Below are 26,746 nucleotides of genomic sequence, written 5' to 3'. Positions count from 1 at the left end.
AATACACTGATAAACATCGGCTATTTGAGCAGAGATGCAAGTGATTGATTTCTATTAAAACTGCAAACTAAATAATAGAAACAAGGCAGTATGAAGTCATATCAGTAAATAAAAGAGAAAGGTATAGACCATACAAGATGAACATGGAGGATTTCAGCAGAAGTGATGGACTGATGTTTTTTTCCTTGTCAATGATTCAACCTTTTGCGCTTAATTCACAAAAAGAAATGTTCCAAGCGGAGCAACTTGGAATACTATTGCCAAACTACGCACACCAAATTCACCAATATCTATCCACTTGGGAGTAACCTCGGGTGCATCAAAATCAAGCAGCACTCCGCTTTGCCTTTTGAGCAATGAAATTCACCCACAGAACAACCTCCACCTCAGAGTGCTTAACTGAGGCGTCTGTTGAGATCGCATGGTTTTCGCAAGGACAAAGAAGCCTTTTCTGAAGCACAGCAAAGGTCTGTTTTTCGAGCCACAACAGACATGCTGCACGCGGGCTTTGATGACGAAAATGTAATTTTAAGGCAAAGTACTCGAGTTCTTTGATTCGACTATAATGACTGACGACGTAAGTGACCAGTTAACGGCAGATCAGACTCGTAGCAGATGAAAGCATAAAGTGACCGCTGTTGCCCGGCGGTGCGTGTGGTTGCTGAAAGATTTGTAAAGAGAAATAATGTTTTGCTTACTGCCATTCCTTGGCAAAAGTCGAGGTGAACGTGTTCTGAATTCCCTCTTAAATGAGGAAAAGAAGAACATGTTTGTGCACACATGGCGTCTCCAACATACAGGGATAACAGGAGGGTCCTTGCACTGTGAAAAATGACCTGAACACACTACACGTTGTAGCCATTGTTACCTTTTGCACTATAGAAAAGGTTTGAGGCTGAGATGGGCAGAGATGTGGGGAAGAAACCAGAGACTCTAAGTTATATCTGCAATGGCAAAAAATGGACTGTATTGCTCTGATAATTATGGTTGGACGTCTGTTGTGCTCACAGTTGCGCACACTTCAATATTGTAGCAGACTGCAGCGTGACCACATGAAGACATCTGCGAATGAGCTGCCTCATCCGATCAACCTTTCTGGTGATGTCCTGACGTCATCAAAGAGGTTTAACACTAACACTCACACAGGTTTTTATTCATTTCTAATCAGTGCTGAGGGAAGGCAGATATCTGTGATGATATACGATAATAACCGTTTAGGAAATGAATCCATCTACTTCTGATTGACTTTAATTAGGAAGGAACAGCCCATTTATGGCCAGATGGTTGTGGTTCAAAGGTTTCAGCTTCTATAAGCATTTCTGCCCACAGGCTGTGTCTGTCTCAGCCGTACATTGCCTTCCTGTACTCTTGGACTATATCTGCACTATATCAGTCATGATTTTACGTTCATTTTTGAAATCTGTTTTGATGTCCAACTGTCTATTTTATGTAAAGCACTCACTTGATGCATGTGATTTCTTACTTGTGAAGTGTTCTTCTTCTTCATAGCATCATTGTGGTACCCAGTGTCACAGTGTTCCACTATATAATAATGTCACCTGACTTCCTCCTTTGAAACTATTTTGGCATGTCATAGCAGCACCCATTGACGTGAGCTTGTTATTGTGAGTGCAAGCTCGCTGGCATGGCTTACAGGGACACTTGATGCAACTGAGCCATCGTTAACAGAATTTATTTCACCTGTGCTTTTCCTGCAACAACAAGTCAAAATGTCTGCTGTAAAAAAAAAAAGAGGCTCGTTTAAACCTGTGGTCATTTCTGACGCAGAAGCTTTGTGATTATGCTGTATTGTAAGGAGTTCTAGTTCTCTTCTCTCCCTTTAGAGCTCTGAGAGTCAACACCTCTAAAAGAATCAACAAAAATTGGATGACTGAAGCTTCAGAATCTGCAGGAATGTTGCATCGGATTGCACCACATCATGCAGGTGTGCATGTTATTACATCAATTCCCGAAATTTAACATGTCACTTCAGCCCCAGATGTGTTGTTTTTCTGTGTTTTGGGGACATTGTCACATTAACAGTCCTTACATGTGTCTCTTATCAGAGATATGAGGTACTGGTTTCAAGTCTACTATCACTGATATGAATATTTACATTTAGATGTGTTATTTGTGTGAGATTATGTGATCATATTACTGCAAGTGCCGTAACTGTGAATTCTCTAAATTCTCTGTGTATTCACAAGATGAGACACAAACAGATAGTGTGTGTAATCACAAAGTGGAGGACACAAGGTAAAGGCTGTAATCAAGCCTGCCTTTTGTTGCCATAATGCGGTGAAAATCCATCCTTTTTCTACCAGCCCAACATACCAGTGTTCTTGTTGCACAAAGCAAATTTTCACCACTCAAGTACAATTAATATACACCAATGCCTATAGGACCACAAATAACAGTACAGTGCTAAAAGGAGACGAGCACAGTGAGTCTATGTAATAGATAGAAGTACTAAACGGCACTTTGTCTCCAATGGCCCTGATAAACAGCCACATCGCCATCTAGTGACACTTTAAGGAAACACAGTGTTGAAAGCTGGCAGCTGAAGTTACATTAGCAGCTGCTTGACTGAAAATAGTGCTGACCTTGTGTATGTCATTGAGATATAAACATCCGTACAGGTATTCTACACACAGGAAAGGTGTACAAACAAATGCAGACAGACAGATCAGTACACACACACATTCTCCACATGAAAGTGAATCAGTGCGCTTTTCATAAAACCACACTTACACAAAGATAAATAGTCAAACTAATGCCCTGCATGTGGAGCCGTGCATATAAAACACAATCAAACAAAGGAGAGGATGCACAGAGATGCTTTTAAATATCTGCTTCCTGGGTTGCTCAGGTAACTCACCTGGTGGAGTGTGCACCCCATGTACTTGGGATGTGTCCTTGCTGCAATGGCCAGGGTCTGAGGCCCTGACCTGTGACCCTCTCCTGCATGCCGTTCCCTGCATGTTGAAATTAAGGACACTAGTGATCTCAGGTGCTTTTAACATAACCTCATAGACTTTTTCAAAGGACTGAAATAGGCAAGTGCTTTGTTTTATCCATATTAGCGATGAGTAGTTAAGGAAATGGCGTGGTGTTAAAGGATTTTTTGGAATTTTATTGCCTTTGTGTAGTAGTTGGTTCATAAAATAATTGCGCTGCCATTTTGTCCAAGACTCTCTCAAAAAAAGATGCAGCCCCCAGAGGCCATCAGGATTTAATGAAGGTCAAATAAAATAAATAAATCAAGTCCACAACAACAAAGCTAACGTCATTACGACGACAGGACAGCCATTCTGTCAGTAAAGATTTCCATGTGTCTAAATGTTCACACTGCCCTCGAGGTCTGAATACACTGTTTCCTGTGCATTTGTTGCAGCAGCGAATGTACACACACACACACACACACACACACACACACACACACACACACACACACACACACACACACACACACTCACACGTGTGTATGTACACAGGATCGCAGGGCTGCAGCGGGTGATCAAGCAGCTGACGTTTGACAAGTGGATGGAAACAGTTGTGGTTTCTGCAGGCCCCGGCCCCTCCCTCGATGCTGCAGAGGGGCTTGAGCTGAAAACAGCAAAGCTGAAAATCCTCTGGATAACATCTGCACCGACACACACAGCAACAGTGTTGTGAAAATAAATGCACATACGCTGGCAGAAACACACAGCCGGACCAAACACGCACGCAGTTTTGAAAAGCTTCCTTTCCAGCCTACCTTGCATTTCAGTCGTGTTAATTTTTCAGCCCAGTTTAGTTCATTTTAATCATCATGTAATATGTCTTCAGGCACCACTCTGTCACACACCATTTCTGTTTACTGCTCTGCTTGCACTGCAGTTCAAGTCTCATTAATATAGTCTGCATAACGATATTTTAAGTTCTTGCTCTCAAGGAACAGTCAGAATTTCATATATCACTCAGATATCCACATATTTTAGCCTTCAATAATGCTGTGATAGCGGAGCTTTTCTGGTGGCAGAGGAAATCCCAAAAAACGTGACAATGGACGGCTGCAGCTAGCTTGAAAATGGCTATTTTCCTTTAACAAAATGTGCAAAACAAGACAAATAATTTGGTTTCAAGCTCCCAGCAGGCAGTGCAGGGGGTTTTGTTTTCGAGAGTAAACAGGAAGACATATTCTTATGTTTGAACTGATCCATTTTTTTCCACCATCCTCTATTGCAGAGAGACCAGGTGTAACCGAAAGTGAACTGCCAATTCGGTAAGTGCACTGCCAAGTCAACTGCTCTGGGCTTGGCAGCTTTGGTTTTCAGATCCATAAAAGATGTTGATGAAACGATTCTGGTGCGTTTTCATGCTCGACTGTAAAACGTTGACTTTGTGAATTCATATACCCACTTGTCTATTATGTTAACACGAAGCCTCATTAAAGGCATTTGCGTCTGGAGTGTGGCCAATAGTGTCATCTATGTGTCCCAGTTTTGTGAAGCCTCAATGTTTGGTCAGCGGATGTATTTGAATCAAAGCCACTAATGTAGATCACTAGATGAGATTAGACTGAGTGATACAATAGTGGGGCTGTAGATTTGAAGGGAAAGAGGTGACCTTTGCCTGAATGGTAGGACCCCATAAGCACAACATACATATTGTACATTCTGCACCTTTATTGGTTGACTGCAGTGTAATTGGAGAGGAAAAAGATTTGTTACTGCCGACAACTCAGTCTGTGAGGATTAGAAATGCAGTAGATTGGCAATATAACTCTAAAATGTGGGTATGATTGGGTGGCACGGTGCAGGCAGCAGCAGGTAGTGCGTGTGCCTCACAGCAAGAAGGTCGCTGGTTTGATCCCCAGGGCCTCTCTGTGCAAAGTTTGCATGTCCTCCCCTGGCTTGCGTGGGTTCTCTCCGGGCACTCCGGCTTCCTCCCACAGACCAAAGCTCATTAGGTTAATTGGTTACTCTTAGATTGTCCTTAGGTGTGAGTGTGAGAGTGAATGTTTGTCTGTCTCTATATGTTGCCCTGTGATTGGCTGGCGACTGGTTCAGGGTGTACCCCGCTTCTTGCCCGTCGACAGTTGGGATAGGCTCCAGCCCCCCGCAACCCCAAAAGGGATAGGTGGGTATAGAAGATGAATGAATGAATGAATGTGGGTATAGTCTGAACAACAGATATGACCATGATCTTTCCATTACTCCACTTAGCAACTACTTTGTCAAACATGTCCACAAACATGTTGAGCATGCTTTAGTTGCAACAAGTGAATACTGAAAGCAAATTAGAAATGTAGTCTTTGAAGGTTTTGCAGATGCGGTCCATTCAGTAGGAACGTTTCGTGATTTTGCATTACTTCAAACATTTATTGTGTTCATGAAGGACGTAATTTGCTTGGCATTGTGTTTCTTTCAAAGCATATTTGCTAGCCGCTGCAAATGTGTACAAACATCATTTTTAAAAGGCACATTCTGTTTTGTGTGCATTCAGTCTGTGTTTTGAAGATTTATTCATGTTGCTATTATTTGAACACACTGTGTTCAAGCAAGGTTTCTTTCTTCAGTGTCATTATCAGCACAACATGTTAAAATGGTCACCCCAGCAGCAAAATTCGAACGCACAAACTGATGAGTATTTTGCAGTTGACTGACATACAATATTCAGATTTTTATTTCTAGCTGGAGCTTTTCAGCTCTGTACGTGGAAACCTTACTGATTGAGCCTTTAACCTTCCACTCAAACCTTACAAATGCTTCTGAATGGAAGTAAAAGCCTTCGAGGTAAAAGCCGTCAGCAACAGTTTTTCATTGTAGGTGTCAAATGGAAAACTGATTTGGTCCTTCCAAAGAAGGGACTAATTCATCTTCAAAAATGTATTTGAGAAGATCAAATCAATTCTCAATGAAGATCCTTTATCAAATATATTGATTTGGCTCAAAGTGTTTGCCCATGGGTTGTGTAGATGATCCAGTCACAGAGGTCTAGAAAGAGTCATGGTTTGTCAAACTGTGACAGCAGGCTGACCTGGAAACAAGAGTAGGCAATGTAAATGATGCCATATTCATTTCAGTGTAACCACAGCCCACACACAAGCAAATCTATCTTCATCAAGGGCAGATTTTGTTCTCATTCAGACACACCAAACCTCTGTGTCACACTGAACGGCTTATATGTGGGGAGTATTGTTTGTCAAACAATAGAGCATCAGCGGCTGCACAGTATCACACCGTGAAATGTGGATATTAATCCAGGTATGAGTGCGCGGGTGAAAAGACAATTTTGGTTGTTACAGATTAGTGCAATAAAGGTGTGGAGACACACGTTGTTGTGGTTTGAAACAAAATCATACATCCAAAATACCAGCTTTTGTTGTTTTTGGAGACTTCTGTTCAGTCATTTTCGGTATTCATGATTTAACAAACATAACAACACAGTATAACACCAGTGCCACAATAATACATTTTTTAATCTTGCACTTAGCACACACATGCACATCACTCATCACCACACAAGTCATCAAGTCATCCATCACCTCTCCTATCCCAAAAAAGTCGAGGTCGTCACAGGTCCAAAAAGGTCTGAGAAGGCCCAGAAATATACTACCCATAACATAACCGGGCCTGTCTATTAAATGAAAGCTTAGACCCCCATGCAGAGCAGATAAATGTCAGGACATTAAAGGATGCCGATCTATACTTTCCAAACATTTTATCACACACCTTTGCCTGGTGGAGGATGATCTGCTTCTGGTACATATGCATCAGAATCCCCATGTTTATAATAACCCTGACGAAATATACTGCAGACCTACAAATGCCCAACAGTAAGCAGTACAAGCATCTTTACACTGTCTAATTGTAGAGTTCACGGAAGAAACACTGATGACCAGAATGTTACATAACATTACACCAATAGAAAACAACCACAGAAGAAAATGTTCCACTTAACTGGCCAATCACCATCTGTACTTCCTTCAGTGGAAAAGTCTGCGCAGTTCATGATATCTGTGAGTAAGAGCTGTTTCACTACCTTTTAACACTTGGCCGTCATCACACATGGACGGGCTGCACATTTTTCTGGTGGCTCTCTTGGGTAATTCCTTTGATAAAAAAATGTATTTCATTTGATTTAATTACTATTATGAGGTTACATTATGAGAGCAATTCTCACTGTTGTTGTGTTGAGCAGAAACCTGCATCTGTTCTAATGTGAACTCCTGTAACACAGCGTTTTGCAAACTGATAGATTGTGCTTGTATTCCAGGAGTTGTTCGTAACAGTCATGGTCAGATTAATGGATCAGTGTTGGAGGTGACAGTGAGACCAGGAGACAACATCACTCTTCACTGTGACTGCAAACTATCAACTGGAGTTTTCATAGTGTGGTACAGGAACTGCTCCCATGAGAACCAGCCTTCTCTTGTCTTTAGACAAAATCTTGGTTTATTGAAGGGCCAAGTTACTGATTATACTGATCCTTTGAGGATTTTCCCTCGTTTTAGATTTGTGAGAAATGTTTCTTCTGAATCCTACGACCTGTTAATCGAGAACATCACTGATTTGGATGATGGCCTCTACTACTGTGGAACTGAACGGACAAAAGTTGAGGATGATAAATTCATTATTCAGAGATACGATTACACATATAGCAATGTCACAACAAGGATCATACTCGGTAAGTATTGTGCTCTTAATTGTCTTTATGCTTAAATATCTATGTGTGACTGTGGTTTAAGTGAATATAATCATTTGACTAAAAGTAAGAAAATGTGCCCAGATATTGCACACTTGCTACACTGTGTGTAAAGATTATGTACAGTATAGTTTTTAAAAGTGATTCTCACTAAATCTGGGACCTCATGTATCTGTCAGTCAACCTTAAAATGGTACACAATGTTTTTACTTTGATATTACAGTATTATGCAGTGAGTTTTGGGATGACTTTACACTTGAGATCTGAGAGAACCTACTGAATGAGCTAAAATCTAAGAAACCAGAGATGTTATTCAAATGAGGATGGAGAGTTCTTCAGGGGCAGTTCTGAAAAGGGGCCAAGGTTGAGAAAAGTCTGTCAACAAGGAAGGGTCAACACTGAACGTGGTGGTGATTTTATTTTTATTTTTTCTGCTCAATAAATTCTCTACAAGCTCCTCAGGACGTAATTCACATCCAACAATCTTAGAAATATCTGGGTTTCTTGGTTCGTGGGCTCGAGGAACAACTGACAAACCAACTGACATTTTAGCGAGATCAGAGTTTAAGGACGCTAATCGACACAACTTTGTTTTTGATCCAGACAAACACTCCACGGACTCCGACGGGCCTGAGACTCCACCTGACTGTGCTCTGTGCTGGATGCTGCTGTTCTCTCTGTGTCCAGCATTTGCTGTTCTCTCCTCTCTCCTCTCTTCTCTTGTGGTTTGTAACATCTGTCGTAAAAAAGGTAACTAACAAATTTTTAATCTTCATCTGTTAAAGTCCGAAATATCCTCTTTTAACGTGTTGCCTGAGTTTCTGTGTGCCATGATGCTGTATTTATGTCTGCAGCTAAAAAACCTCAAGTTGATCGGCAAGAACTTGAAAGTAGAGGTCAAACAAGACTGAATCAGGTCGGTGTAATAGTAGAATATAATGCACGATGGCATTAAATCACTGCAAGAGCCAGATTCTAAAGAACAAATGTCAAATTTTAGGATGAAGACGTGTGTTACGCTGCACTGGACATCCGTCAGACATCGCAGAGACCGAAGGCAAAGAAACCCAAGAGTTCCGACTACAGCACCTATTCTGCCATCAATACTTCTAGAGTGTAGAGCTAATTAGACAAAAAATTAAATAAATTGAATAATTATGATTAAGAATGAGTCATCATCAATGACTCGAGATGATAAACATATGAATGCATGAACATTTGCACGCATGAAATACAGGTTTTGAAGTGAAAAGCAATGATGCTTTCAAAAAGCTGATACTGAGCTCTACTGTGTGTGTGTGTGTGTGTGTGTGTGTGTGTGTGTGTGTGTGTGTGTGTGTGTACATATATATATAAACCCCTCAGATAGAAAATCAGTTTATCGCTGTTGATGGCAATTCAGCTTCAGCTTCACTCTTTTTGATTGAAATCAATCTGTAATAATGGCTTTGATGGCTGCGTGTCCGTAAAAAGACATGATAGCTGTTAGGTCGATGTTTTCATGTAATTTCCTGTTTTTATCTCGACTTAGCCATCAGCCCTGACCGCATCACCTGTAGAGTTTGATGCTACTCCAAGTATTTGTTATGTTGGAGCGGACGGAGCCGCAGCAGAGGTTAAAACAACAAACAAGTAATCATTTTGTTTTACGGACATAGACAAAAACCAAGATGGCAACAGATTCATGTTTTCACACATCTTATTTATTTTAGGCTGGCCCTGCCTCACTGTTATAGATAAGTGACAAGATAATACAGTGTTGGCAGCCTTGTCCACCTCGTTCAGAGTTCACAGGAAACCCACAGTGACAAGCTTTGCCTCATACCACTGCAGAGCTCAGCATGCAAACGTACTGCAGCTGCAGGTCAATGCACAGCTTCATAAATCAGAGTTCACACAAAAATGAATGATAATCAATTAAATGTAGATGATGTTCACATGGTATAAATCTGGACTGACTGTTGAGTTGAAAGGTGTTAAAGTTTCCTTATATCTAAATAATGCTGTTGGCTTAAAAAAAAAAAACATTTAAGATACAAATAAAAGTATTTTCTGCAAATTGTAGCAAACCATATTATTTCTTCAGTACATAATCATTGGTCTGAAATAAGCCAAATCTTAACTTAGATGTGAAGATGTGTGTTATGTTGCAATAGATAACCATCAAGCACCACACAGACCAAAGAGGAAGAAAACCAGCAGCTCCTCTGCCATCAACACGTTCAGCATGTAATGAACCAAACAATTTAAATAAGAAACTGTATAATGAATTCATGAGTGGTGATAAAGTGAGTTTTGTTATTATTCAGTTGGTCATGGAGCCATCAGTGTTTCATGTCTGTAAAGATTTATTCTTTGCATAATAGTGCCAATATATCAAGAAAATGAAATGCTGTCAACAAAGCATGTAAAGCTGCAGCACAGTGTTATTATCTTTATCTGAGAGCTGCAAACATTTTCCCATAAATAACATTAACAATCACAATAGCCTGTAAATAAATTTACCATTATGATACAATGGGTGAACAATTTCAGTGTAGCCACATTTCAGCTGTGCTGGCTGATTAACGTGTGAACACACAGGCTACACTTACTGTAGGTTAAGTCCTGTTTACCAGCTCATTTAAATTCCACTCAAGCTGATTGTTTCAGATTGTTCTGGATTTTCCCACCGTTACTGGCATTAAACCATGCCGTGTTTGAATCCACTCGACCAAATTCCTTCTTGAGTTCTCTCATTCTTCACAGAGACGATGTGTTTTGTTTCATTCCACCACTTAAAATGACAGTTTATAAATTGATCTGATGTATGCATTACACTCCAGAGAGCAAACCTGCTGGATGCTGTTGACGACACTCCGGCTTCAGGTTCACATCTTTGATTGAAATTGACAGATAACATTTCACAGTGCTTGTGATGATTGTGTCTCTGTAACAAGACACCGAAGCTGTATTTTGGCAATTTCCTGTTTTTATCTCAAGTTAGCCACCAGCTCATATACCCTTCGCTAGCAGCCTGATGCAATTACAAGTATGATCAGTAATTCTCACAGGAAACCCACAGTGACAAACAGCCCTCCACAGGACTGCGGACAGAATCTCCACCGGCTCGTTGGAAACAGTGGTCAGTTGTTCAGTTCGACATTGTTAAAACGAATGTCACTGCAGTCAAGCTTTCATGGCTCTGCAGTCACCTCAGCTACAAATAGATCAACAGTTTATTTTTGACTTCACATCAGCGACCACATCTGAATTTCGTGAGATCAAATAAGGTCGGCTTTGGACGTACTTTGTGTGAGTCTGATTTGCTTGCAGACAGATGCAGAGTGTGGTTTCCTACACATGTATGATGGTCAGTGGAGTTTTGCCTGACGTGCTCTTTTTCTGCATCCTTATATCAAAATAGCACCCTGTGGTAGTTTGATTGTTTGTTGAACAAATAAGCATTTAATTTAACTTAGAGATTTTTTTTGCACATATTCATATACAGTTTACAATAACTTGCAGTTGGATTGCTCAGGAAAACACCTGAACTTCAAAAGTTTTTCTAGTGGAGAGACAGAGAACAGTCAGCCCAGCAGCTCCAGGTGAAACTCTCCTGACCTCTAGTGGAGATGTTAGATGTTAGATGTTAGATGTTTAAACCTAAAAGGCCTGAAGAAGACGTTTCACTCAAGCTGTCCAAACTAAATGACACAGTACTCAGCCTGTATCTTAATCTCTTAATTTACTACAGCTGGATTTTATTATTGGCAAAAAAAAATACCATGAAGTGTCAGAAAATCCAAATCCCTGGTGTAACAAAGATACAGGCCAAAAGATTCTGAAGGTCTGTGACTGTAGTGCTGCTTTTGACTGTATTCACACTGCTGTGTTGTTAAACCACAAAGCCCATATTTCCTCTTTTAAGGAGCAACACAATAATCTCAACTCGACTGGACTCAACTTTATTTATATAGCAACTTTAAAAACAACCACAGCTGAAACAAAGTGCTGTACATAAACAGACAAAACAACATAAAAACAATAAATAAAATAAAGCAGGAATAAACACTAAAATAAGTGTTTTATTGTTTTTAAAAACAATTAAAAACAATGAGTAAAAGCAAACCACGAAAATACTAAAACAAGAGTAGAGTCTCATGCGGGGTTGAAAGTCAAGGAATAAAGTGGGTTTAAAGATGAATTTTAAAAATGGACAGTGACGGGGCTTGTCTAATGTGCAATGGAAGCTTGTTCCATAATTTAGGCTCCAGGTGCAGCAGATCAGCTGACCTGAGGCACCGAGCAGGAGCGTAGGGGTGAAGGAGCTCAGAGAGGTAAGGCGGGGCGAGACCATTTAAAGATTTAAAAACAAATAAAAGAATCTGAAAATGGACCCTAAAGTGCACAGGCAGCCAGTGGAGGGAGGCCAGGATGGGAGCTATGTGCTCCCTTTTACGCACTTTCAGTAATCTGATTTGTGCCACAATAGACAAGTGCATGTGGTCACAATACTTAACTTTATTACAACCAAAGCAATACATGAAGTCTCCTGTACTGTGGCCGTCATATTCAGTTTATTTTAATGATGTAAATGGTGAAATTGCTGTTTGTTTTATGATCCATGCCACGCTAACAGCACCTGTCCAGCATGCTTTACAGGCACAAATATTTCTAAGTGAATCTAGAGTCAGAAGCCAGCAGGTTGCCTGCAGGCGTCAAATGTCATGTTTTTCATGTGATGTGGATGCAGGCCAATAGAAACAAATAGATTTTAATGTGAGAGTGGTTTGTTTTTTACTTTGTGCATCTATTAACTGTTTTCTTTAAATATCCAGTAGCACATGCATCTTTCACCAGCTGAGTTCTGCGTTAACACATATCAATTATGCAGTCATTGATTCTTTTATCGGGAATTAGACAGAAATTAATATACATTTTTAATGTAAAAAAATCCACAAATCTTTTCTTTATGATTTACATGCTGCATGCTTCTCCAATTAGCAAGAAGTGACATCACAATGCAGTGTTGACAGTTAACAACAACCATCGTGTATTGTAGCCCATATCATCTGTAGTTTACAGGAAACACACAGTGGTTAACGGCCCTTCACAGGACAACAGAGCTTACCATGCAGACAGACTGAAGATGTAGACCAATGGCCACCAGGCAGCAGTGCCCCCCTGCCCCTGCTAAGCGTTGCCTTATCTGTGTTTGGAGAAAATGAATTATTAGGTCAATCTATCCTATCCTCTGCCTGCTTTATGATTGAGGTTATGTTTGAAGTCCACCTTAGATGGCACGGTGGGACAAGTGGTAACACTGTCGCCTCACAACTAGAAGGTCCCAGTTCGAATCCCGCTGGGGGCGCTGGGGGCGCTGGGGGCGCTGGGGGCGCTGGGGGCGCTGGGGGCGCTGGGGGCGCTGGGGGCACTGGGGGTGTGTCCTCCACCATGCCTTCGGTGCCTGTTGCTTGAGGAAAAAGGGGCCTTTCTGTGTGGAGTTTGCATGTTCTCCCCGTGCTCACCTGGGGTATCCTCCATAAAAATACCCCCACTAAAAACATGCAAGAAGATCACCACCTGACCAATGGTGATGGAAGGAAACTGGGTCCCCGGGCGCCGGTCGGATGGCAGCCCACCGCTCCTGGTCTGCTGTGGAGGAACGACATTCCAGGATGGGTTAAAAGCGGAGAACAAATTTCACTTGCATGGCGTGTGCAGTCTCCTGTAACTCTGTGTGCTGTGACAATAAAGGGATTTCTTCTTCTTCTTCTTCTTCTTCTTCTTCTTCTTCTTCTTCTTCTTCTTCTTCTTCTTCTTCTTCTTCTTCTTCTAAAGATCCTGGGTGATAGTGGATCCCAGAAACCTGATGGTGTCCACAGTGGAAAGTGTCGTTGAGGACAGTGATGGGGGGCAGTGTTGAGGGGCTCCTCCTGATGTCCATTATCCATTACCAGGTTATTCTGACTGCACCAGAGGAGCAGCTGTTCAACTGTCTTGCCACTGTCTCGCATGAAGAAGAAGAAACATACTTTATTAATCACAAGGTGTTAGTTGCACTACACGCCATGCTTTCCATGAAATTATTTTTTTCCGCATTTGACCCATCCTCGATCTGTCAATCCTCCGCAGCAGACCAGGAGCGGTGGGCTGCCAGCTGCCAGGCAACGCTGACGCCCGCGCCCGGTGACCAGTACTTCTTTGTCACCATCAGTCAGGTGGTGATCTTCTTGCATATTTTTAGTGGGGGTTATTACGGGGGAAACCCCGGGTGAACTCCACACAGAAAGGGCCCTTTTTCCTCGAGCAGCAGGCACCAAGGCATGGTGGAGGACACGCCACCAGCACCCACAGCGGGATTCGAACCGGGGACCTTCTAGCTGTGAGGCGACAGTGTTACCACTTGTGCCACCGTGCTACCCAAGCCAGTCACAGTTGTGTCATCTGCAAACTTCAGGAGTGTAATAGAAGGGTCTCCTGAGGTACGGCTGCCTGTGTAGAGGTGGAAGAGCAGAAGGGAAAGCACACATCCCTGGGGGGCTCTAGTGCTGATGGTCCAGGTGCTGCATGTGAGTCGCACCTGCTGCATGCTGTCTGTCAGGATGTTTGTTATGCACTGTCAGGTGGAGGCTGGTACAGTGAGCTGGGTGAGTTTTCAGTCAAAGAGTTCTGGGATGAACTCAAGCTCAAACAGGATCCTTGCATATGTCCCTGGGGAGTCAGGGTGTTGCAGGATGGAGTTCAGTCCCATGTTGACTGTGTCTTCCACCAACCTGTTTGCCCAGTAGGCAAATTGCAGGGGGGTCCAACAGATGGGCCTGTGATGTCATAAAGCTGAGTCAACACCAGTCTCTCAAAGGGTTTCATCACCACAGACATCAGGGCCATTGTTCTGTAGTCATTTAATCCTGAGATTTTTTTGGCACCAAAGTTATTACAGAGTGTTTGAAGCATGAGGGAACTTCACACAGCTCCAGTGACTTGTTGAAAATCTGTGTGAAGATATGTGTCAGCCAATCAGCACAGACTTTCAGATAGGAGGGGGACACGCCGTCTGGGCCCAATAACTTCTTGATCTTCTGTCTCTTTGAGATTTGACACACGGCCTGTTTACAGATCCTGAGTGCTGGTTGAAGGTCATTGGGGAGCGGTCAGACTGGTGTGGTGGGTGTGAATGGCTGTTTAATGTCCGAGTCAGGGTGGGTTATGGATGTTGATGTGGGCTCAAACAAGACATCAGAGATAACAGATTGGCTTTCTGACACTGAGCAAAGCACGTTAACGAAGACAGAAGCCTTGATACTGCAGTTTGCAGGAAACCCCTGCACAACAATCAGTATTAGCGTTGGGGATCTCATCAGCCAAGAGAACACAAACTGCTTTATCAGAACCACAGAGCCAAGAATGCACCTACAGGCACTGAGGTTCATGAGGACGAGACCAAACACTTCAAGGAAGCCCTAAAAGCTTGTGACTACCCAAACAGTACATTTGTAAAAATCGGGAGAAACAAGCTTTCCATGTTTGGATGTTTCAATTGCTTCCTTCCTAAATCCCTGATTTGAACATCGTGCTAAAATGCATTTCTAAAGTTCTTTAAATGTGTTTATTATTAGGTTAAATATTCACCCTCTCTTTGGACTAGGGTTGGGCGATAAAACGATGGTGAAATGTCTCGCGATAGACACGTAATCAAGATCAATAAAAAATGCGTTCCGTAAAACATTCAATAATTTTTTTTTTCTTCGTCGGAAGAAACCTGAAGTTGTTAAGCGAGGTTGGTTGCATGAACAAAGATACTCGCTATCAGGTAACCGAGCAACGTAGGGAGTAATCACTGATCAGTGAGAGAGACACGCTGACACGCCAATCATGTAACATTATCACGTTCGGTTGCGCCATCTTGTTGTCTCGTAATGATGCTCTGCGAGGAGTGAGATGAGAAATAGAAAGTGAGTGCTGCAGCGAGCGAAGAAATTGTCAATAAAACAGGGAAAGTCAGCTCGCCAGTATGGCAGTTTTGGGGATTTTATAAGTCGGACCGTAGTCAGACCAATGTGGTCTGTAACTTATGCAAGACAGTCGTCCCCACCAAGACCGGTAATACCACAAACTTATTTAACCACCTTAGCCGCGCTCACTCTTTGGAGCGCAGCCGTATTCGCCAACGTCCGCCAACCACAGCACCACCGCACAAGCAGCTGACCATAGATATACATAGAAAGGCTAGATAGCTTACAGACGCTGTGAGCCAATGAGGGCTGACGTCGCTACGCGGCGGCCATCTTACCTAGGGGCTGCTGGCTCACTGATAACATTAATGCCTATGGAGCATGTACTATTTAATTAACCATAACTTGCTCAATTTCCAACCGATTTTTAAACGGTTTGATCTGTTATAAACGCCGGAGATGTAGTTATGTTATTGCATATTTACGGATAATTATAACCATGGACTTTCATATTAAATTAAAAAAGTAGATAGTAGACCATTACCTGCCATAGCTGCACACATATACAGTGAAATTAAATCGTCAGTGTTTATGTTAAACATTTAATAGTTTGATATTTTATATTTCTAATTAATACATATATTAAATATAAAGGGGTAAGTTGACCCACATGATATTTCAAACTTAACCTGAATAATGTATGTACATTATATGAATTGTGATTCATATTGGCAATTTACCCCAAGGCTTTTGGTTCATCTTGCCCCATGACCATCATTTTGATAAAACCTAATTAATTTAATGATTCAGAATGATCTTTTGCTAAATGATTCACATAGTTCTATACATTGACTATCACTAACATGCATAATGTATAAGTTTAGACCTGGGTCCATTTGCTTTAGCATAAAAAATAATTATACCACAGAAGTCAAAGAATTCCACAGCCAGTTGGAAATGATGTTTGTGTTCTTATTTTAGGGTCTCGTGACAACTCATGTGTATAGTTTTAAAGATCAAGGGGATGGTTTGTTCATCTTACCTGTTCTACCCTACATATATTTTATTATAAATTTTTAAATAAACACATTCAGTAACATGACATCAAGGTTTCTTTTATTAACAGGTGTGCACAATTACAAAACAATTTAAGATTCACTCCAAACCAACAGTAACACTAAACCATGCAACATTCACTCCAAACCAACATGCACCCAAAGTTCCCATTGCCTCCTCTTCTCTGCGTTTTGGGGAAACCTTAAAAACATGAGAAGATACCAAGATATATGAATTATTGACAACATTTTACACCCTTCTTACCTTTAACATTAATGGTAAGGACAAAAATACTGAGCTAAATTATGATATTGTTGGGGTAATTCATGTAGCCTATGCTGAATGCCATTATGAAAACCTAAATAACAGTAACATGTTAAAAGAAATGTGAAAAAGAAATATTCAATGATTATTATGTAAACAAATGGTAGAAACATTTCTAAAACGTCAGGGTCAAAATAACTTGTATTATACAAGTACAAATCCACTAAGTTAGCAACAATTATCCTAAATATGTCCCTCAAGTCATTTCTTACGAGTGAAAAGTGATTCCACGGGCTCTTGTTTTGAGTGAACGTTCGTTTGAGCATCCATATGCTGCACAAAAGTGTGGCATCTTGTACTGTAGGGGGGTATTTCTGCAACCACAAAGCCAGCCAGTTACTGTATCACAATAAAATCTAAATCGAGGATATATTTCACTAATGAAACAGCTTGGAAATCATGTTAAAGCAAAGGAGTAATTATGCCTTTCCCACCTGTATAGAATTAAGTCCAGGTTACTTTGTAATAGTCCAAGTGGCTCACATGTCTCATTCACAACCTCTTGTTTCTTTGCTAGCTAATACCCAACTGCATCCACACAAATTGTCATTTAGACAAAATATGTTGTTGTCATACAATTATTATTGGTCTCACGGAAACCTATATAATAATTGAAACTCCCAGATTGCAGCCTTGCAAATGGCTGTAACAAACACACAACTATGCAGCGATTTTCGAAAAGAAAAACTGCAATTTCAACAGGTCTGCGCGGCCTGAATCATAGCCACGTTAATAAGGTTTTTAGTAAACCAAACCGTTTGTAAATCCGTCACGAATTCAGCAAGTTAAGGGTATTTTTGTTTGTGTAAGTCGCTCACCTTCCATCGACTACGAGAGAGCGCTCCGGAAAAGTCCCCCCAGGTAAGATGGCCGACCGGTGACGACGCCTTTCTATGTATATCTATGCAGCTGACCACCATGCAGAGGTATCTGCTTCAGTGCCTGATGACAAATCATCTAAAAAGCACAAAGACATAACGGAGGCAGTGGCATATCATATAGCTAAAGACATGCTTCACTGAGCACTGTGGAGAAGCCAGGTTACAAACATCTCTTACACGTACTTTTTTTTTTTTTTAAACACACTTGCAATAAAAATATAATTGAATAGTGCATGTATGTTTAGAGTAAGAAGAGTGACTGAAGTTATTCATATGTCCAGGCTGGTTTTATAGTTCAGTCAATCTGTCTAAGTTTGTTTTTTGTATGTTATAGATGTCAAGTCCACCTCAGTTTCTGCTATGTTTACAAAACACTGCACATATCTGAAAACATTTTATTCACCAGAAGGTGAATCAGTTTGTGAACTTCCTGCACTAAACCTGCAGAAAAAAAGTTCTCAGGTTTCTCTCTGTTTACATTTTTACACTTTTTTTTACATTTATTATTTGAGTGTTTTCCATGGTTGTGTTGACATTTCCTTTCTGCCTCGATAGCTGAGGGGATTATAATCAGAGGAAGGTTCAATTTAAAATAAAAATGTTTAACTTGAATGTATTTTTCTCCTGGTCCTTATTTTAAATAGGTAATAAAAAATCTCAATAATTATTGATATCGACTGATATAAAACACTTATATCGTGATACAGTTTTCAGCCATATCGCCCAGCCCTACTTTGGTTACTCAGTAATACATTTGTTTGTTGAAGATTTGTTCTCGTTCATATGCAGCAAACCTGTGTGTTTCACACTGTATGGTGGTGAGCAGAGAGCTATGAAAAGACAGAGGTGTAATTCTTTCCCAGTAAAACACACACCTCAAACAAACCTGCATGTGAATACTCAGAAACAGAGACATTTTTCTATCACCTTCGCATGTTCTCAGAGGTGACACATGCTGTCAGAGACAAGGGTGAATTTCTTTTCTCATAATCTGTTAACAACATAACAAAGTTGGGAGATTCAAAGGATTCATCCTGTAATGACCAGGACAAAATACAATATGCAGACAACAAACACCCTATTTCTTTCATTTCCTTTCGTGTTTTTGTTTTGTTTTTTCAAGATTAACTTCTAAATTCTTAGCTTCATCTTTGGTAAGTAGTTCACACAATATTCATTCTTCCATTCTGAGTGAAGTGACACATCACTGTTTCTTCAGGTTTGTATCAGATTGGATTCATCTGGATGAATATTGGAGGTAATACCGTGACTGCCAATTAGCAACTGGAGTGAAAATAATGTGGCACAAGAACACAACTTGTCTCAAGATATGATTTACTTTTGAACCCAAACACTTCATGGATCCGTTCCTTCATTTTCATTTGTCGTTGAACCAACCCTCCTTATCCTATGGCCTGCTGATCAAGCGTGTCACTAATTCTGATGAGTGTTGTGGAAATGAGCTGATAAACTTCAAGGATAACACAAAAAAGGCTCCTGGATATGTTTATGAATAAGGCAATGTCATTAACAAGAATCCTTCTCAGCAAGTATTCTAGTCTGTATTCTGCAGTGATCAGCTAACTGACCTTCTGCCCTGCACTCCTGTCACTGACGCTTTGCTCTGATATCCAGGTGTCTGCCTGTCCAGCTATTACTGAAGCCATCTGACACTTGCCCAGCCCCCCATATTTTGCATATGCCAAAGTCATTACTGTAAAAAAGACTGTCTGTCAGAAAGGACTTATATGTTTCAAAGAAATGTCTAGATATTCACCCTGGAGGCCTGAATATACTGTTTCCTGTGTAGTCATATTTGCAAAGACAAACGTCATTCACAAACGGATGTACAGACACACGTGTGTGTGCATATGCAGTAACACCTTGCTGCAGTAGGTGGTCAAGCACTCGACGTTTGAAAAGTGGATGGAAACAGTTGTGGTTTGTGCATGGCCACATGCTCGCTTGATGCTGCAGGAGAGCTTAAAATACTCTGGATAACACCTGCACCAACACACAAAGCAACAGCACTGCGTGTTGGTGCAGATGTTATCCACCAACTCACATAGCAATAGTACTGTGAAAGTAAATGCACATACATGTGTAGAAATACACACACACCCTGATACACACTGAGACATCTAAGCAATTTTAAAAAGCTACCTTGCATTTTAGTTGTGGTCTTTTTTTTTTTCTCTGAGTACCCCTTTTGCTTCATCTCTAAATGTGCAGGGCCCCAGTCAAGGTAGCAGCAAACACAACATCAGCGTCTGTTAGAAACATCCAATTGCACTTTCAAAATAAAGCTTGCTAAGAACAATGAAATGTTTTGTGAAAGGGTTTCACTTTGGTTAGGGTGTGGCACCAAAACACTTGGTTAGTGTGGTAACTTCCACATGAAAAAGAAGCACGCGACACGTACTGGTGTTTGATCGGCTTTATATTGAACCTGCTCGATCAATACATTGCATACAGATTTCAGCCTACAACTAGTAACTATGCAGAGAGCTAACACGGCTACACATATGCACACTGTCTGAGGTGCCTGGGAAAAACTCATAAACACATCATCACTGGAGCAACAGTGTCCGCTAGCGGGTGCATGGATATACCATTAGTATATTCCCCAGTATTAACAAATGGAAAAGCTGTTGACATTACAACAGTTAGGTTTGATAAAGGTTTTGATTTGACTTGAAATAAGTAAGGTAAATTACTTCACTTGTGCATGACCCATCCAACCACCCCAACCTTCTTCAAATGTCTACTTTTCTTTCTCTTTATGCTACATTGTTTGACACATTGGGAGTGAGAATATATAGAAGTCTATTGGAAAATCCTGCACATTGAAATATGATGCTGAAGGGGTCCCCAGTGCCTTAAAAAGTGACACCAAGGAGTCCTGACCAAGAGTCCGTATGTGACGAGTTGGGCTGAGAACAGGCTGCCAGGCACGACTGTAACATAAATCATTTCTGTTTACCCCTCTCACTGAACTGCAGTCTCATTTTTAACAAATACATATGGTCTCCATGACAATACTCATATCATATGGGATGGATGAAAGTGAGGACAAAATCTCAAATGTTTATGACATGCAAGCACACACATCAATGGACAACCTAAGACAGTTGTTGATGATGATTGCAGAGTTGGACTTGTGAGGGTTAAAAATAGTGCCAGCTATAACAGTAACATTTGGGTTTAACTATCCTGAATGCCAGAAGGCATCCATGTCTGAGTATTTTGAAAGCCATAAACATGTTGGAGCTTTTAGAAAAAAAGTGAGCAGTAGTAATTGATGGATGTTGGTGTGGACACTATTTACACGTCAGAATCTCTTATTTGGGGGTAAATCTGATATGACATGAACACAGTACCAGACAAGACCATGAACCTTCCCTAATCCTCATTATGCTGATGAAGCACACATTGGAAAAAGAAATAAGAAAAACAAGCTATTTTTACTATATTTGTAGTCATTTTTTACAGCATTATGACTTTTTTGTTACCCAAAATGACATAACATCTAAAAATGACTTTTCCATGGAGTCCAAGGATTTGTTTACATTGCACCTATTTGAACACACTGAGTTCAAACAGAGCATCTTTATTAAGTTATATCAGCACAAGCTGTAAAAACAGAACAGAAACCGGCTTCTATTTTTTACTATGACTTGTTCACAGGCACACAAAAATCTGATTTTCCATATGTCTTCAGCTTCATGATGATCTACTCAAATTCTTACTGATTTTAACTGACTTGAACTAATAATTGTCATGTCGCCTAACTTGTTGCGCCATAATGACTAAAGCTCAAGAAAAGCGTTAAGTACCTTGTCAGTATTTTTTCATCTCATCTGCTACCTGAATTCTTGACCTGTGTTTTCCTGTCCATGCTCAGACATCTAGTCCTCACCTGTCCTGTCGGTCTGCTCTCACAAACAATCCGGACCTGTCTCCGCTCATCCTCAGTCACTTTGGACTCTACACTAAAGACACTAAAAACATAACAGATTGATACAGCTCTGAAATTAATTTGAGAAATGGAGTTTAAATCAAGTATTAATAATTTCTAAAGAAATCATTGCTCAACTGTTTGCCCATGGGCTGTGTCGATGGTCCAGTCACTGAGGTCTGGAAAGTGTGCAAGCTGACCTGGAAACGAGAGGCAAAGTAAAATATATTTTTGTGTCATTTACGCTAAAGTTACATGACATTAATAAATAGCATGAATACATAAAAAACAAACCGAAAAACATTAACCTACTCCCATAGGAAGTTGACCATAACCCTGACCAAATACACCACAGACCTACAAAGACACTGCAGTGAGTGCTGCCAGGCTGAAACATCAATGCTCAGACTGTCACTAACAGAAAACAGCCACAGGAGAAAAGGTTGCACTTTACTGGCCAATCACCATCTGTACTTCCTTTAAGGGAAATGTCTGCACAGTTCATGGTATCTGTGAGAAAGAGCCATTTCACTACCTTTAACACTTGGCCGTCATCACACATGGACAGGCTGCGCATTTTTCTGGTGGCTCTCTTAGGTAATTCCTTTGATGAAAATGCATTTGAATTTTATTTAATTACTATTGTGAGAGTAATTTATACCCACATTCTCACTGTTGTTGTGTTGAGCTGAAACCTGCATCTGTTCTAATGTGAACTCCTGTAACACAGCGTATTTCAAACTGATAGATTGTGCTTGTATTCCAGGAGTTGTTCGTAACAGTCATGGTCAGATTACTGGATCAGTGTCGGAGGTGACAGTGAGACCAGGCGACAACATCACTCTTCACTGTGACTGCAAACTATCAACTGGAGTTTACATAGTGTGGTACAGGAACTGCTCCCATGAGAACCAGCCTTCTCTTGTCCTTCAAACCAAACTTGGATCAATGAAGGGCCCAGTTGCTTACGTTACTGATGCTTTGAGGATTTTGCCTCGTTTTAGATTTGTGAGAAACTATTCTTCTGAATCCTACGACCTGCTGATCGAGGACATCACTGATTCGGATGAGGGCTTCTACTACTGTGGAACTGAACAGACAAAATTAGGGTATAAGGACTTCATTATCCCCAAATTTGTTTACAATTATGGCAACATCACAAGGATCGTACTCGGTAAGTATTGTGCCATCCATCAGTTTGGAGTGAATTTATCTGACTAACCACTGGTGTGACTATCTGCTTTTCCTATTATAGTTTGGGAATGATCAGGATGTTATGGCCAACATAGGAAACTGTATACTGCATGAGGAAATGAAGCATATTATGATGAACAGGTTGTGAAGTTGAGCCCAAAGCATTACAGCCACTCCTTTATGGAGTGCAGTATTTTCCACATTTATCTTTTTATGCATCCTCACATTGTTCCAAATTTCACCTATTGCTATCAGAGAGGAACATGATTAATGAGAGGAAGGGGTGAAGCATATATATTTTTAAATGTTTAACTGACTGCAGGAAAAGATGCTCCAGAGTCCTGCCCGGATTTCATCTCTGTGCACGCTGTGTCCTGGATGATGGCCCTCATTCCAGCCTTCACCACTCTCTTCTCCTTCCTCTCCTTTATTTTGGTTTATTACTTCTGTCAGAGACCAGGTACGTACTGTTATGTCATAGTTGCTTTCTTAATCTTAGTCTTTTCTTCGCTTTTGCAAAACAAATGATGTTAAATCAGTTGTCTAAACATTTAAGGTAGCAATAAATAGATCACTATGTTTGCAAAGATACTGTGTGCAGATGGGTGTTAGTCTGTAATGACGCTGCACTCATTTTTGCAGATAAGGGATGTCAACTCGTCCTGAAAACACCTGACAACAGGAGACAAACAAGATGGAATCAGGTAGCGAACACTAAGAATTAGGGAATTTTATATTGTCAATGTTAGCTCCTCTTAGCAGCTATCTCTTCATCTTTGTCTTAATGTATCAGACAGAATGTTTCCATATAGGAGCACAGCAGCAGCAGCTACACAATTGTACTTAACAAATGTCAAATTGATTCTCAGGATGAAGATTTATGTTTAACACGAGTTGTTTTCCGGGCTAAGGATGGACAAACACACCAACAGGCAGAGGACGGACTGCACAAGCACAGTTGTTTTTTTCAAGTTGAAACCGAATAGAGAGAAAGGAGTCCGCATTCAAAAGGTTCAGATGTAGTTTAGCATTGAAGATGTCATTTCCTCTTGTTTTTCAGACCAGTTGTTACTTGTACTTCCTGTGGTTTAAGCAGCCCTGTCTTACAAAAGTGATGTTTATATCCAGATTTATATGACACTTAAAAACAACAATAGTTGACCAAAGTGCTGTAATTTATTTTGCATTAACTAATAACGTAACTAATTTGCATTTGTAATTATAGACAAATATAATAGCTGCCTGGATTATATTAGGAGTCAGCATTTCTTTGAGTGAATGAAACACTATAGTTATGTTCTGCACAGTTGCAGGGAGGCAGTCCAGGTGGGTGGTGCATCCAGACTGTGGTTTGGTTCTGGCGTCAAAGCACTTTTGTTATGGTTAACGGAAAGGTCGTCATTTCAGTAAAATGTTGATAAAAATATCTAGAGTCTCAAGTCACTGCTGACTTCTTCTGAATTAAACAGATCATGATCTTTCCCTGAGCTCAATCATGTGCTGTCAGCACCTAAACATGACCACAAAAAGTTGAATAAATAAGCTGTTGTCACTACAAGTGGAAAGTGCATTGTGCCCCCCCCCCCCCCCCCCAATCTTACCTTACATCCAATTTCAAAGGCTGTTTCCAATCTGTTTTTCTTTTGGTAACTTTGTCACCATGTTAAATCAGTTTTATCTGATTTACAGCTAGATTTTAATTTGAGTTGTTAACATCAAGCAGTAAGACTTAGTTGTACTGTTTTACACATGCAATGTATATGAGCTATTTTATTAAGATTTTTAAATCTAATATCGGAATTCTGATAAAATTCATTGAATAAGAAATGGTCTCTGAAATGAAATACAGCAGGATGTAAATTCCAGAATTCCAGTAAAATATGTTTGCTTTATAAAGTCATCTTTTTGGAGTGTGATGTACAAAAACAATAATGTCAGTGTGATGAACGATGAATGTTTCCAATGATACACACAACTTATAATAGAATGATTTACTAATTTAATTCATTTGATTATGGTTGAGATTGAATAATGTGAAGTGTACAAGGAAGTCAACCTCGACCACACATCAGTAAACGTCTACAGGAAACCCACAGTGACAAACAGCCCCTCGTACCACTGCAGAGCTCAACATGCAGACAGACTGGCACTGCAGTTCAGTGGCCTGCTGAAAGTGTTGGGGCACGGCTTCGCGGTGATGTTGGGGACACAGGTCTTACTTTAAAATAACAAAACCAAATCTTTCCAGTGGTGCAACTGAAGAGTTTGGTCCTAAAATCATTTCAGTTTAGTGGGAAATTTGTTGCAAATTGTTTATATGGTGCAAATCTCCACTGACTCACTGATAACAGTGATCAGCAGCTGGCCACTCTCCTGACCTCTAGTGGACATGACCCGCCAAGACGAAACCAAAAAGGGTCCCTGAGGACGTTTGGTGTGGAGCTGTTTGCAATGGTTCAAACTGCGTTATATTATCTTATTTCTTTTTCTGGCTGTTTGAGCTTTATATTATGAATAAGAATTATCATTAACTATTTGCTCTGACCCATCCAACAGGCACTGAGGGAAAATCCAAATTGCTCGAGGCAAAAATGACATCTGTATATCTGTATCCACACAATACCAGTGATGTAATTAAAGCATTATGTGGCACAAATTAGACATTTTTAATTTCTGGCTAAACAAAGAGACACCACAGGATGCATATTTGTTTTTTAAGCAGCAACAAAACAATCTGATTTCAGCCTGAACAGAAAAGAGCTTCTGCTGGTAATAACATTTAAAACTGTATGTGATATCCACTAATGTGGCCGTCAGGTCTAAAATGATTCCAAACTTCAATCATCAGGCGTCAACATATCATCAAATGCTACTTGCTGATTTTCATGTGATTTTGAACAGACTTCCTCAAGCTTGAACTCAATTAAAGAGAGATTCTCTGAAATTATTTCGAAGCAATTTATTCAAAGCAGGTCATTTTACATTTTGGTGGTAAACATTAGATGTGAATAACGGCATAACATTTTGACCAAGGTGGTGCATGAGGAAAGCAGCACTCACGGACAGCTGCTGCTGAAGCAGGCTGCTTCGTAACAATAAATTGGCAATTTACAGTCTAACAACATTACAGTGAATCAACACTTCACAAACATGCATGTTATCACACAGCATCAGAATCTCCATGTTTGTAATAACCCTGACCAAATACACCTCAGACCTACAAAGACACTGCAGTGAGTGCTGCCAGGCTGAAACATCAATGCTCAGACTGTCACTAACAGAAAACAACCATAGGAGAAAAGGTTGCACTTGACTGGCCAATCACCATCTGTATTTCCTTTAATGGAAATGTCTGCACAGTTCATGATATCTGTGAGAAAGAGCCGTTTCTCTACCTTTAACACTTGGCCGTCATCACACATGGAGAGGCTACACATTTTTCTGGTGGCTCTTTTGGGTAATTTCTCTGATGAAAAAGTGCATTTAGATTTGCTTTAATTACTATTACGAGAGTAATTTATACCCACATTCTCACTGTTGTTGTGTTGAGCTGAAACCTGCATCTGTTCTAATGTGAACTCCTGTAACACAGCGTATTTCAAACTGATAGATTGTGCTTGTATTCCAGGAGTTGTTTGTAACAGTCATGGTCAGATTACTGGATCAGTGTTGGAGGTGACAGGGAGACCAGGAGACAACATCACTCT

Source organism: Chaetodon trifascialis, chromosome 2 (assembly GCF_039877785.1).
Source record: "Chaetodon trifascialis isolate fChaTrf1 chromosome 2, fChaTrf1.hap1, whole genome shotgun sequence".
NCBI lineage: Eukaryota > Metazoa > Chordata > Actinopteri > Chaetodontiformes > Chaetodontidae > Chaetodon > Chaetodon trifascialis.
The sequence above is the reverse complement of the archived record's forward strand: the minus strand, read 5'-3'. Positions refer to the sequence as shown.